Raw genomic sequence first — 13,566 nt, 5'->3', positions numbered from 1 at the left:
ATTGGTATTAGGACACGTTGCAAAGATTTTATTGGGTTTAGTTTGTGGTTGGTTTATCACTACATTGCAAAAAACTCTCCCATAAACTACGAATGATTGCAATTTCAATTAAATTGGGCTTTCATGCTAAATTGTTTAAATTAGTTCTTTACTCTGTAGGCATAATCGTAGCCGACTGTCTCCCATTAATCAATATCTGCTTTGTAAAATTAAATATTCCAAATTTTAACATGTGAGGCATTGAAAAATACACAATGCTTTTCACACACCCAAGACAGAAAGCCTATGACTCAACTTATGAAGACACAAACTATAGAGAAATAGCTGTGAAAAAATACTTCTTATTATGATAAAAATATCAAATGATCTGTTTATAGGGAGCAATAAAAGCCACCATGTCAACTTTCAACATAGGTTGTTCTTTTTCATTTGTATTTCTGGGAAAGCACTGAATAGTCATCCAGTTTAATTATTCTTTAAACTTTTTTAATTTAAGCTCAACAATTTGAATCATAGCAAGTTTGTAAGCTTCTCAACTAACGTCTTAATATTAAAAATGAAGAACTTAGGCTTAGATAGATGGAATGAATTATCTCACATTTTTGCACTTACTCAGTAGCAGCATTAGAACCCCAACTCAAATCTTTTCCCAGTCAAGTATTCCATCAGAACACTACAGCATGTTCTATTTTGAGTCTCTCTAGGCTAAGACTACATAGTTCAGTGAAAATTAGTAATGCATAATTAATTATTTGCCAAACAGGAGGAATATTTAAGGTTAACCATTATCGTGCAAGCAACAATTACTTAGATAATACAAAATCAACTGATTTGACACTCTGATTATTATAAATCATAAAACAAATAAAAAACTAGGAATGGCTCCCAGGTTGGTCCATAGTGGGATGATTAATATCCCTACATGTATTCATAAAAGTAACACAATAATTTTGATTTTTCTTAGCTCTTTATGCTTTTCACACTCAGTATTTTACTCTTATAGTGACTTACAGGCATCAGGAAAATGCAGAAATTAATTATAAGAAGGGTTAGGACTTGCCTCAATTCTCCTGCTAATTCATGTAGAAGGTCTTCAACCTCAGGTCTGAGTTCTTATAGAAATCAAAACTTTTATAGGAGTCCATGTATTCCTGACAGCAGACAAACATTCCAGGGGCTCCTTGAGACAAAGCCATGTACACAATGAAGGTCCCAGTTTGTTGGACTTCTTTCTCTTATCACTAATATATATAGCCACAGAGTAATTTTAATTTACAAACTTTTGCTCCCTCTAACTTACAATATTTTGCTCCCTCCTGGTAACCTCTCTCTCTCACTGACCACTAGCCTTGGGAGAAACCAACTGTCATGTCATAAGGACATTCAAGCAGCCTTACAGAGCGGACTTTGTGGTCAGAAACTGAGACTTCCTACCGAGAACCATAGGATTAAGCCATTTTGGAAACAGATTTCTCTATTCGTTAGATGACCACTGACCTGGCCAATACCTTCACTGCAACCTATAAGAGGCTCTGAGTTAGAAGCACCCAGTAAAGCAGCCCCCAAATTCCTGACCCACAGAAATAGTAAGATTAATGTTTGTTGTTTTAAGCTGCTAAGTCTCTGGTAATTTGTTATATGACAATAGATAGCAAACACCCAGTATGAAAAATCAGGGTTAGCTACTGAATCTGTTTCTTCACCGTTACAATGAGATAATAGAGATACGAATATCTAACATATCGCATTGTTGTAAAGATAAAGAATTTTAAAAACACTGTCCCTAGAAGACAATAAAAGCTCAATGAATGTCATTTTTTATTTTTCTATTAATATTATAACTTTATCATTATCAATCACAGAAGTTTACCATGTTTCATAATCTTTTGCTGGCTCATGTTTACTTCATTAGCTAAGCAAGTGAAATTCATACACTAAAATAAATACAGAGCATTGAAATTAATTATAGAAAACAATACAATAAACGTATTATAAGAAAACACTAAGAATATTTTCATAGCTTTGGGGTAGAAAAATGTTCCTTAGCATAATCCAAGGTAAAGAAACCTCAAAAAGTTGAGAGATATGACTACATAAAAACTGAAAACATCTTTAGAGTAAATAATTCCACATAAAAGTTAGAAGTCAAATGCCAAAGGGTGAAAATATTTTATATATGTCAAAAAGGGAATATCTTTAAAATACAGTCTTACAAAATAATGAGATACATATAAGCATGTATGGGAGTATGTAAAACATTTTTACAGCAGAATAAAAAACATGCAAGTAAGTGAATAGAAATTTCACAGTAGTTCAAATGACTAGTAAACATATAAAGAGATACTCAAAAAATAAAGGAAATACAAAATGAAAAGGTCATGGGTATCACTTTTTACCTTGGCTTAGACTGAAAATGTTTAGTATCAATGAGAGGGTAGAGAAACTAACACAATCCTGTGAGAGGTAAAGCATTTCTGAAGAGTATTCTGGCAATATGCATCATAACCCTATATGTGCTCACTCATGCCCCTGCAACCTGGCAATGATTTTATCCTAAAGAAATAATCATACAAGTCATGCATGATTTGCAAAGAGTCATGGGCACTGATACACATAAATACTTGAAAAACAAGCATCTTCATATTTTTGCATTTTAAAAAGTTAGCTTATAGAATAATATGTATTATATGTTGCCATTTTTGCATTTTAAAAAGTGTCTTCTCTTCAAAAGTCATTTTTAAAATACCAAACTATACTAATGGTTGCCTGAGGGTATGTGGATAGCATCAGGAGGATCTTCTGTTTATATCCAGAAAATAATTAATCATAAAGCTACCTAGATCTTTAGTAGCCAAATCTTACCATCTCAGTTTTGTTATACCATTTACGTAAGTGGTTATCCATATTTCATTATAGGGTGTTTGGGCTTAATATGAGAAAAGGAGGAGCAAAGAAGTAGAATAAGAAAGAATTTATTCTCTTTTACTTAGCCAGAAAATTTGGATTGAGACATAGCTACTTAACAATAACAGGTTTGTGTCTAATGAGAGCCTCAAGGAGTTGGAGTCATTCTGTTGCAGCATACTTTGAGCTTATCTATTCCAGAATATATGTGCTTGTATAAATTCTCTGTTTAGAATAAAAATAATCTACATATTCTAATTACTTAAACATATTTTTCAAAATTATTATAGAGTCAAAACAGTCAACACCATTTCATCATCCTTCTGTCTTCTCCAACACCCCTGGTGGATGAGCTGCTATTGCAACTGTCATTGCAATTATTGACTGCAATTTTTGTCATTGCATTTATTGATATAGGTTTAAATCCATTAACTTTAACTTCGTATGTCTTTTCTGTCTCATGTGTTCTTTATTTTTTTTTTCTCTTGGTCTGCCTTCTTTTGAATTAGTTGAGTATCCAATGTTCCATTTTATCTCTATTTTGGCCTTATCGTTATATCTCTTTATTTTGTAATGATTATTGTAAGGTTTACAATATGTAACTTTAACTTATCAAGGCTACCTTGAAATAATAATATACCACTTCATATATAATATCAGATCATTTCAACAACACATTTCTATTTCCCTGCTCCAATTATTTATGTAATTTATGTCAAACATCTACTATATAACCCACAATACACTGTTAATTATTTTGCTGCAAAGAGTTATCTTTTAAATAAAATTTTAAAAGAAAAAAGTATGTTATATTTACTCATGTATTTACTATTTCTGGTACTCTTCTTTACTTTGTGTTATTATAAATTTCCATCTTACTTGGTTTCATTTTCCTTCTTCCTGAAGAACCTCCATTAACACATCTTGTAGTGCTTGTCTGTGGGTGATGATTTCTCTTTCCAAAAATCTTAATTTTATAGAATTCTAGGTTGACTTTTTATCTTTCAGCATTTTAAAAATGTCTATATTAGTCCATTCTCACACTGCTAATAAAGATATACTCAAGACTGGGTAATTTATAAAGGAAAGAAGTTTAATTGACTCACAGTTCAGCACAACTGGGGTGGCCTCAGGAAATGTACAATCATGACGGAAGAGGAGGCAAACACATCCTTCTTCACATGGCAGCAGCAAGAAGTGCTGAGCAAAAAGGGGAAAAGCCCCTTATAAACCATCAGAGATCACTCATTATCATGAGAACAGCATGAGGTAACCACTCTCATGATTACATTACCTCCCATGGGTCCCTCCCACAACACGGGGATTATGGGAACTACAATTCATGATGAGATTTGGGACATAGTCAAACCATACCAATGAAATTCTAAGTCTTCTAGTTTGTATTGTTTCTAACAAGAAGTATTTAATATTTTTGTCTTCCTCCTGTATGTAATGCCTCCATTTCCTGTCTCTTTTGGGGATTTTCTTGTTATCAATTGTTTTCAACAATTTTAGTATCATGTGTCTTGATGCCATTTCCTTCATTTTTCTCCTCTTACTTATAGTTGAAATCTCTAGATCTTTGTAAATATAGTTTTAGTTAAATCTGAAATATTTTCAGTGGCCAGGCATGGTGGGTCATGCCTCTAATCTCAGCACTTTGGGAAGCTGAGGCAGGCAGATCACTTGAGGTCAGGAGTTTGAGACCAGCCTGGCCAACATGGCAAAACCCCATCTCTACTAAAATTATAAAAATTAGCCAGGCAAGGTGGGGGTTGCCTGTAGTCCCAGGTACTCAGGAGGCTGAGGCAGGAGAATTGCTTGAACCCAGGAGGCAGAGGTTGCAGTGAGCCAAGATGCGCCACTGCACTCCAGCCTGGGCAACAGAGCAAGACTCCATATATATATACACACACATATTTATTTATTTACTATATATATTTTTATTTATTTACCATATATACACACTATATATTATATACTACATATAATATATATACACTATATACACAAATACATATATATAAAAGCCTTTCATTATCCAAGTAATTTTTCAGCCTTCCTTCCCCACCTCCTTTTTAGGACTAACATACATGTTAAACTGCTTTGTAGTGTCCCATAAATCTCTGAGGTTATATTTGTGTGTCTGTTTCAATCTTTTTTCTCAGATTGTGTGTGTGCTTCAGATTGGATAGTTTCTATTGCTATGTCTTCACATTCACTAATCCTTTTTCTGTAGTATCTAATATCCTGTTATACCAATGTAGTAAACTTTTTCATTCCAAATATATTTTTCGTCTCTAAAAGTTCCATTTAGTTCCCTTTTATGTCACTCATTTCTCTCTTCATCATAGTCAAGTTTTCCTTTAAATCCTTGATCATATTTATAATAGCTGTTACAAAATATTTTTCTTCTAATTCCATCATCTCTGTCATTTTTGAATGTTTTTTCATTGGTAATTTTTTTCCCAGTTACATATCACATTTTCCAGCTTTATCATGTAACGTAAATTTTATTTTGATGTCATTCATCATAAACTTTTTGTTGTTGGACTGCTGAATTTTGTTAAATTTCTTTACAAAGTATTAGACTATTAGACATTTTTCTGGCAGGCTGGTTAATAGTTTGCAATCAGTTTGGTTCTTTTGAGTCTTATTCTTAAGCTCTATTAGGGCAGGCTTGTTAGGCCCTACTGAAAAAGAATTATCCTTTTTGGGATCTCTTTTCCCTGGCTATTAACAAAGTCTCTCCGCTTTGGCAGAAAAAAACTCAAACACTTCCCATCCCCGAAAGCTCTAGGAGTGGTTCACCTCTTCAGCTCTCTGGTTGTTCTTTGCTGGCCTTCTGGAGGTTTACCCAAAGTATGCACAGTTTAATATTCAGCATTCAATAGGCTCAAGGCAATCCTTTTGCAGATTTCTGAAGCTCCTTGTCTGTATATCTCCCTTCCTCCAGTATTCTACCTGCAAATTCTACTGCCTCATCTCCCTGAATTTAAATTTCTATCTCCTAATCTCAGTGTGATCACGGTGCTCTGTTTAGGTTTCCCTTCTGTACATTATGATCAGGAAAGTATATCCAAGCTAAAATTTTTTCTATGCAACAGAAGACATTAATTTCAAGTGTATACCTCTCCCTATTATGTCATACAAATTTCAGGGTTTATGTCTTTTATATGGTATAAATATAAATATATACCATATTTATATGGTATATAAATATATGCCATATAAGATACATATTTTTATATATATATAAAAAAGACAACCATGTCTTTTATACGGTATCTGGTTATGTTGTTAATATTTTGAAATAAAATACCAGAATTATATTTATTCAGTGTTTTATCTTTGAACAACCTGAAAATTGTATAGCAATTCCTTATTTTCTCACCCAAAACACTGATATATAAAATACTATTTAAGACAACAAGATCAAACAAGGTCATTTACTATCTTCCTTTGGGCATACCTATATTCTAGCCATGTTGAACTTTGTATCATTACTCAAACAACCTCTTTAACACCCATTTTCTTGATTCTATTTTTAAGAGAATGAGATCTACGGTAAACTGTCTTAAGTTCAAATCCTGATCCAACTAGTTTATAAAGCAAGTTATACTTAAAGCATCTTTGACTTCATATTACTATGTCCATGTAGAAATAATAATATAGAATCTACCTCAAAATGATTGTTATGAAGAATAAAGGAAACAATATATAGTCAATGAATGTGAGCTAATGTTATCACTTACAAACTTTTCCCCTATTTCTTTATATGCAAACCCTATCCATAATTCAATTTCAGTTAACATGCCACCTCTACAGGAAGGCTTTCCCCAGATCCATGCTGAGAGGATTCTTTCTTAAGATATTCATCACAGGGCATTTATGTGATTTATATTTTTCTTCTTAGCTTCTATACTAAGCAATTAAGTTCTTGAAAGGAGCTTCCATGTTTTACACTCTCTTTTTTCAAAAAAGGTATCCCACAGTGGATAGTAAATTGCTTTGTATTTAGTAGGCTATTCACAAATACTTGCCTTAGAAAAGAAAATTAAACAAGACTATATGGGTGAAGTTTTTCAAATAACTTATGAATCTCCCTAAATCAACTGCCATCATTTTGTCAAATCCCTTGTTTACACCAAGATATATATGTTTTCAAAATTTTCTTAGCTAACAACCTAGTTAACTTTATCAGAAAAGGAGAAATGAGATTAGTATGACATGACTTGTTCTTGGTAAAATAACACCTTGGTTTCTACATGCTCACAAATAATCTATTCAATATTTCAGAATTTTGCAGGAGATAAAGTTAACTCTATAGGTTAGATAATTCATCTTTATTTTATCTTTAATATTTTATATATTTGCTTGTGTCTATTATTTTATATCTTCCAATTCTCCAAATGTGATCATTTCTGGAAGTTATGATGTTCAGTTAAAAAAAAGTATAGACTTTGGAGCAAAAGTCCATAGGTTTGGATTCCAGTTGCTCTGATAGACAGTAGTATGGCTTGAAAAAAAAATATTTACTTTCAGTTGACACAATATTTTCTTGGGGTATGGTGATTATTAAATGAGAATAAGTGAAAACGTATGACCTACCACCTACTGCTTAATACTTGCTAGTTGCTTCCTTTTGGTTTCCTCACCTGTAAAATGCAAAGTCATCCCTGTTTACTTTTCAGGATTCCCATAAGGATTCAGTGAATACATACATTGTGATGCTTTGAAAAACACACATTATATAAATATGCAAATTTTTTTAAAAATTATGGTCAATATCATTCTTGAATAAAAGTTACCAAACTGGATTTTGATTGTAAATTTGCCAAAATAGTCTCCTATTAACCAATTTATTGATTTCCATTCATTTCTTCTAATTTGAAGATTATTCTTCTTGGCAAAGAAAAATATAGGCAAAATATTTGTTCATCATCTCTCCCTTCTCTGTGTCATCTCTGAACGTTACGTCATATTCTCCTAAGTAATGCCTCTATCTATGCAGTCTGGGGTGACTTTTCAAATCCCTTCTAAAAGTTTATGATTCTAAAAGAGTAAATTAGAGTGTTCTTGTACACACACAAAAGAGGGCAAAAAAAAAAATCAGAACAGATTTTCACAAACAGCTGAAACTATTTAATATGGGTATCCTTAAAAAAATACAATATTATGAGCAGTAAAAGTCAATTATTTATTTTATGTCGGAAATATTTCAGTGTGATTATATCTGAGTGCATCTTGAATTTTTTTTTGTTCAGGCTGCAAGCATTGGTCCTTTTTACCAACCACTACAAATTATGCACCCTAAACATTATGCACTCTATGCTATAAAATGACAATATAAAAATATATTCCAGTCTACATTAATTGAACATAAAGTACATTCTGATACTCAGCTTAGACTAACCATAACACAGAATTTGTCATTAAATGTTCAGTTCACACACATACACTCAAAACTGATCCAACAACTCCTATTATGCCAGTTACCAGCATTGCCAGCCCCTTTGCCCTTCACTGCCTGGAGAACGTCCATCAGAAACAGGGAAGCAGAGCAAACTGCCACAATGCACCATTGATGTTTGAGCAAGGCTGCCCAAGCAGCTGCAATAACAGGGCAACTCTTCAAAGTGTCAGCATTGAAACTTACAATTCTCTCTCCCATACACTATCAATGAAAACCTTTATAAGCTACAATCAATTACAAAATAAATCTTTGAGACAAATCATGTTCTTTCTTCATTTCTTCTCTCCTTCTTTTCCTCCCAAAACCAAACGTCCTTGGTTCAAAGAAAAATTCAAGGAGAAATTTCCCCCCTTTCTATCTTGGTCTCTGCCTCTCTTATGTTCTAAAATTTCCCTCAAGGAGGTTTAAGGATGTCTGCTAAACACTTTTGTTTACAAGACAAGTTCTAGGGTTTTTTGTTTGTTTGCTGTTGGGTTTTTATTGTTGGAATGTTTTTATTTTAAAAATTCAAAAGTCACTTGATATTTTGAGCACACTCATACTAGATTTTTGGCAAAGCATGTTTTTGATTATTAAAAGACAATCTAAATTCTGAAATGCATGCACCAAATCACATAACCTCCATATTTTTGTAAACCACAACAAAAGTGCCTCATATTAGCTACAGATGAATAGCTAATGAGCCAGCAAACAGTTAAAACATTCCGTGAGCATAGATGCACTAGCCATGCAAAGTTTTTGAGGGGAGAAATATATTAAGTATTTAAAAACTACTTAGAATGAAGGGAAACTATTCTTTGTTTAACAAAGCAACTATGTTTAATTTGTCTTAGGATTATACCTACCAAACCAAATGAAAGTTTATCTGTCATTTTTTATTTCTCCTTAGCTATCAATAGTTAATGCCTTTTTAAATTTTGTAACATATATTTAAGGTCTTAGAATTGTAGCAACAACTTTTAGATTCTTCATCATTGCTTTTACCATTCAAACAGCATACGAAAACCCCTTCAAATATAATGTCAAGGTATAACTCTAATTCCTGCAGATAACGAAAATATATACACTTCATCATGAGTTAATCTACTACCTGAAAAATCAAAGTCCAAAATACTTGGTATCTTAGTTCAAGCTGCAATAATAACAAATTACCACACACTTGGTTAAACAACAGAGTTTAACAAAAAAAAAAAAAAATGTATTTCTCACAGTTCTGAAGGCTGAGAAGTCTGAGATTAGAATGCCAGCATGACCAGGTTCTGGTGAATGCCCTTGTCCTGGTTTGCATATAGTAGTCTTCTCACTGTGTCCTCACATGATGGAGGGCCAAGAGATGGAGGTGAAGCAAGCTTCTATAAGGGCACTATTCCCATCTTGAGGGCCTCACCTTCATGGCTTAATTATCTACCAAAGGTCCCATGTATAAATGCTGTCACATTAAAGATTAGGTTTTCAATATATGAATTTTGAGGTGACACAAACATTCAGCTCATAGCATTTAGAAATCTGTTAGAATTTTTAGTTATTTCTCATTATTGTCAAAGCAACACACACACACACACACACACACACAGTTTACCAGTTAAATAGGACCACAAAGTTTATACAAAATACAGCATCCCGTATCCAAAACTTTGACCCTCTGCCAAAACTCATTCTAGTGTTTGCCTCATTTCTAAATAATATGCTTATACTGTTATGTTTATTTATAAATTTTAGACATATTAACTTCCTATCATGGCAGAAGACTTAGTTCTTTGACACTACCTCATTTCCCTTTCTTTCATCCTTCCAGTAATCAGTGAAGTAGTATTTTTGAATACATTTGGTACCTTGAGTAGTAACAATATTTCCTTCCTAGAGTTAATATTGTCACTTTGCCCCCCCATTCCCAATGTTTGCAACAAAAATGTAAAACCTCTACAAATATAATATTTCACACTCTTACACATGAAGAATCCTATTCTAATTTTTTTCCCTTAAGACATCCCTTTCTGGAGTTCTCCATTGTCTAGCTCAAGTAAAGACTGCTTATTTTTAAGATCAATGCACCGAAGTTATCCAGGAATTTCCCTTCATGTTTCTCATCTCATTTTAATCACCTGTTTCCTGAACCCTCTATCTTGGTCTTTCCTCCTCAGTTTTTCCTCATTTGGATGTAGCATATCCTTGAAACAATTCCTGAGAAAGCAAATGTGGGGGGTATATTTGGAGAGCAATGTGTCTAAAAATAAAAAATTTTTTCTACCCTTATACCTAATTGGTAGTTTGGGTGTGGAATTCGAAGTTAAGAGTAATTTTCTCTCTTATTTATTTATTTATTTATTTTTAATGAGACGGAGTTTCGCTCTCGTTTCCCAGGTTGGAGTGCAAGGGCAAAATCTTGGCTCACTGCAACCTCCACCTCCCAGGTTCAAGTGATTCTCCCGCGTCAGCCTCCCAAGTAGCTAGGATTACAGGCATGTGCCACCACACCCAGCTAATTTTAAATTTTTTAGAGATGGGGTTACACCACATTGGTCAGGCTGGTCTCGAGCTCCTGACCTCAGGTAATCTACCTGCCTCAGCCTCCCAAAGTGTTGGGAATACAGGCATGAGCCACCATGCCCAGCCTTCTCTCAGAATTTTAAAACCACATCTTCTAGCTTTGAATGTTGTCATTAAGAAATCAAATACCATTCTGGTTCTTGAGCCCAATGTATGGGGCCTATATTTTCTCTCTGGAACTTTCTATTATCATCTATTGATTACTGCTATTCTGAAATTTTCCAATTATGTATCTTGGCATGGATTTGCTTTCACATTTTTATGGGCACTCACAAGACCCTTCCAAACTGGAACCTTGTGTCCTTTAGAGCTGAAAAATTTTACTATATACTTTTATAACAGTTTCTTCCCTATCATTTTCTTTGCTCTTGCCTGCCTTCTGAATTTCCCATTAATCAGATTTGTTGAATCATTTGTCTGATTTTATCTTTACTCTCCTATTTTCCATTTATTTGACTTTTTTTGCTCTATTTTCAGGAAAATTTCAATCATATAAAAGCTATTATTTCAGTTATTATAAGAGTGCTTATTCTCTGGTTATTTCTTCTTTTTATACAATCTTGTCATGTTTCATAGAAGCAGTATCTTCTGCTATCTCTCTGAGTATATTAATTATACTTTATTTTTACTTCAGCTACTGTTTTCCACGGGACATACTGCCTCTAATTCTTAAATAGGTTCTGGAGTATGAACTGTCTTGTTTCTCATTGATACAACACTCTCCAGTCACATGTATTCAGCTTTCCCAGTTCTGCCAATTCCTCCTTTACATCTTCCAAAAGTTGGGTCTCTTTAATATGTTGCTTCCTCTTCCTTATGCCTGTGGATTTATATATTTTTTAGTCTTTTGCTCAAATTTTTAGTCCCTTACTAGGAAGTAGCAAGGAAAAACATGTGTTCAATCACCAAGTTTAACTGGAAGTCTGCTGTTAAATTTCCTGAAGATGTTAATCCTACAGTTATAATCATGCTATTCACAGGGTCATACAATCATAGGGCTCTTACTATAAAAAGGTTATCAGAGATCATCTGATTCAACCCTCTTATTTTAAAAGTAGGAAAATGGAAACTCAAAGAGGTTAAGTGATTTGTGCAAGATTATTTAAATAGCAATCCATACATTTGGTATTTGACTTGCTTTCATTACCATAGTGCCTCCTCAAATAGATACCCCCTTAAAGTAGTGACTCACCAAAGACTCCCAGACACATTCTAAGGTTAACACATTTGAATAAGCCAGTCTAGCTTTTGGATATGAAATGGAGGAAAGCTGTCATTAAAGAAAATCTGGGAAACAATGTCTCCAAAAATAAATATTTGACTCTGGACATCCTATTTTCTACTAGCAGAAATTCCCTAATCAATACTCTACATGAAACTTATTCCCCTTATTCAGCTTCAGCATAACACACTTATTCTAACTTTTACTCTTTCAGGTTACAGAATCACATCATGTTTTCTCAAAGCAAGGTAAATTTGTGTTTGAAATTCAAATGAATCTTTTATATCTTTCCTAAATTTCTACCCTCACTTCCTTCCTGACCTCTTGCTGCCCACCAAACTCCTACTCCTAAAATAGTCCTTTTTTTTTCTGCAAATGGCACCACCCAGGTACTCAAGAAAAATATCTTGAGAGTCATCCTAAACTTCTCTGTTTCTTTAACAGCACCCAACTTCCATCCTCCACCGATGGAGTACTCAAATCTTATCAATTCTACTTCCTAAAAATCTCTTGAATCTATTCCTCTTACGTTCCTCATAGCTTCACAGTCGCTGTTTCAGTTCATGCCCTCACTATACTTCACCCTGATTTCCATTAATTGTCTTCTAACAGTCTCACAGTCTCTGGTCTGCTTTCTTTCTACCCCTTCTTCCAGACTCAATTGCTGAAGTGCTTTTTCTCAATAAAATTAAGAGGTCATTTCCTCACTTAAAACCCTTTAGAGGATCCCACCTCATTTCTGGCTTCTTAGTATGGCATATATAAGGCACTTCATGATAGGCACCTACTTATCCCTCCACCTTCGTCTCCTGTGGCTCTTCACCTTGCATGTTATGGAACTAGAAATCAGAAAATCAAAAGTCTCCTCTTGGGTTTTGTGGGGAAAAGAAAGAGAGATCAGACTGTTACTCTGTCTATGTAGAAAGAAAGACATAAGATACTCCATTTTGTTTTGTATTAAGAAAAATTCTTCTGCCTTGAGACATTGTTAATCTCTAACCCTATCCCCAACCCTGTCCTTGCAAGAGACATGTGCTGTGGTGACTCAAGTATTGATGGATTTAGGGCTGTGCAGGATGTGCTTTGTTAAACAAGTGCCTGAAGGCAGTATGCTTGTTAAAAGTCATCATCATTCTCTTAATCTCTAGTACCCGGGGACACATACACTATGGAAGGTCCCAGGGACCTCTGCCTAGGAAAGATAGGTGTTGTCCAAGGTTTCTCCCCATGAGATAGTCTGAAATATGGCCTCGCGGGAAGGGAAAGACCTGATCGTCCCCAAGCCTGACACCCGTGAAGGGTCTGTGCTGAGGAAGATTAGTAAAACAGGAAAGAAGGCCTCTTGTAGGTTGAGATAGAGAAAGGCATCTGTCTCCTGCCCATCCCTGGGCAATGGAACGGCTTGGTGTAAAACCCT

General features: G+C 34.2%; 1 protein-coding gene across 35 annotated transcripts in view; it reads right to left on the bottom strand.

The window, feature by feature from the left end:
- Positions 1–13,566, bottom strand: part of ZBTB20 (zinc finger and BTB domain containing 20) — an 814,450-nt gene that overhangs the window by 716,624 nt on the left and 84,260 nt on the right. For 5 of the 35 annotated variants that reach the window (XM_077993859.1, XM_077993890.1, XM_077993875.1 and 2 more), the window contains exon 2: positions 4,011–4,104. The exons of the other annotated variants lie outside the window; for them this stretch is intronic. The gene's annotated coding sequence lies outside the window, so the exon portion shown is untranslated. The remainder of the gene's footprint in view (positions 1–4,010; positions 4,105–13,566) is intronic. 35 annotated transcript variants of the gene reach the window in all.

This window comes from Macaca mulatta, chromosome 2 (genome assembly GCF_049350105.2).
Source record: "Macaca mulatta isolate MMU2019108-1 chromosome 2, T2T-MMU8v2.0, whole genome shotgun sequence".
NCBI classification, from domain to species: Eukaryota; Metazoa; Chordata; class Mammalia; order Primates; family Cercopithecidae; genus Macaca; species Macaca mulatta.
This window is presented reverse-complemented; position numbering and strand designations above follow the sequence as displayed.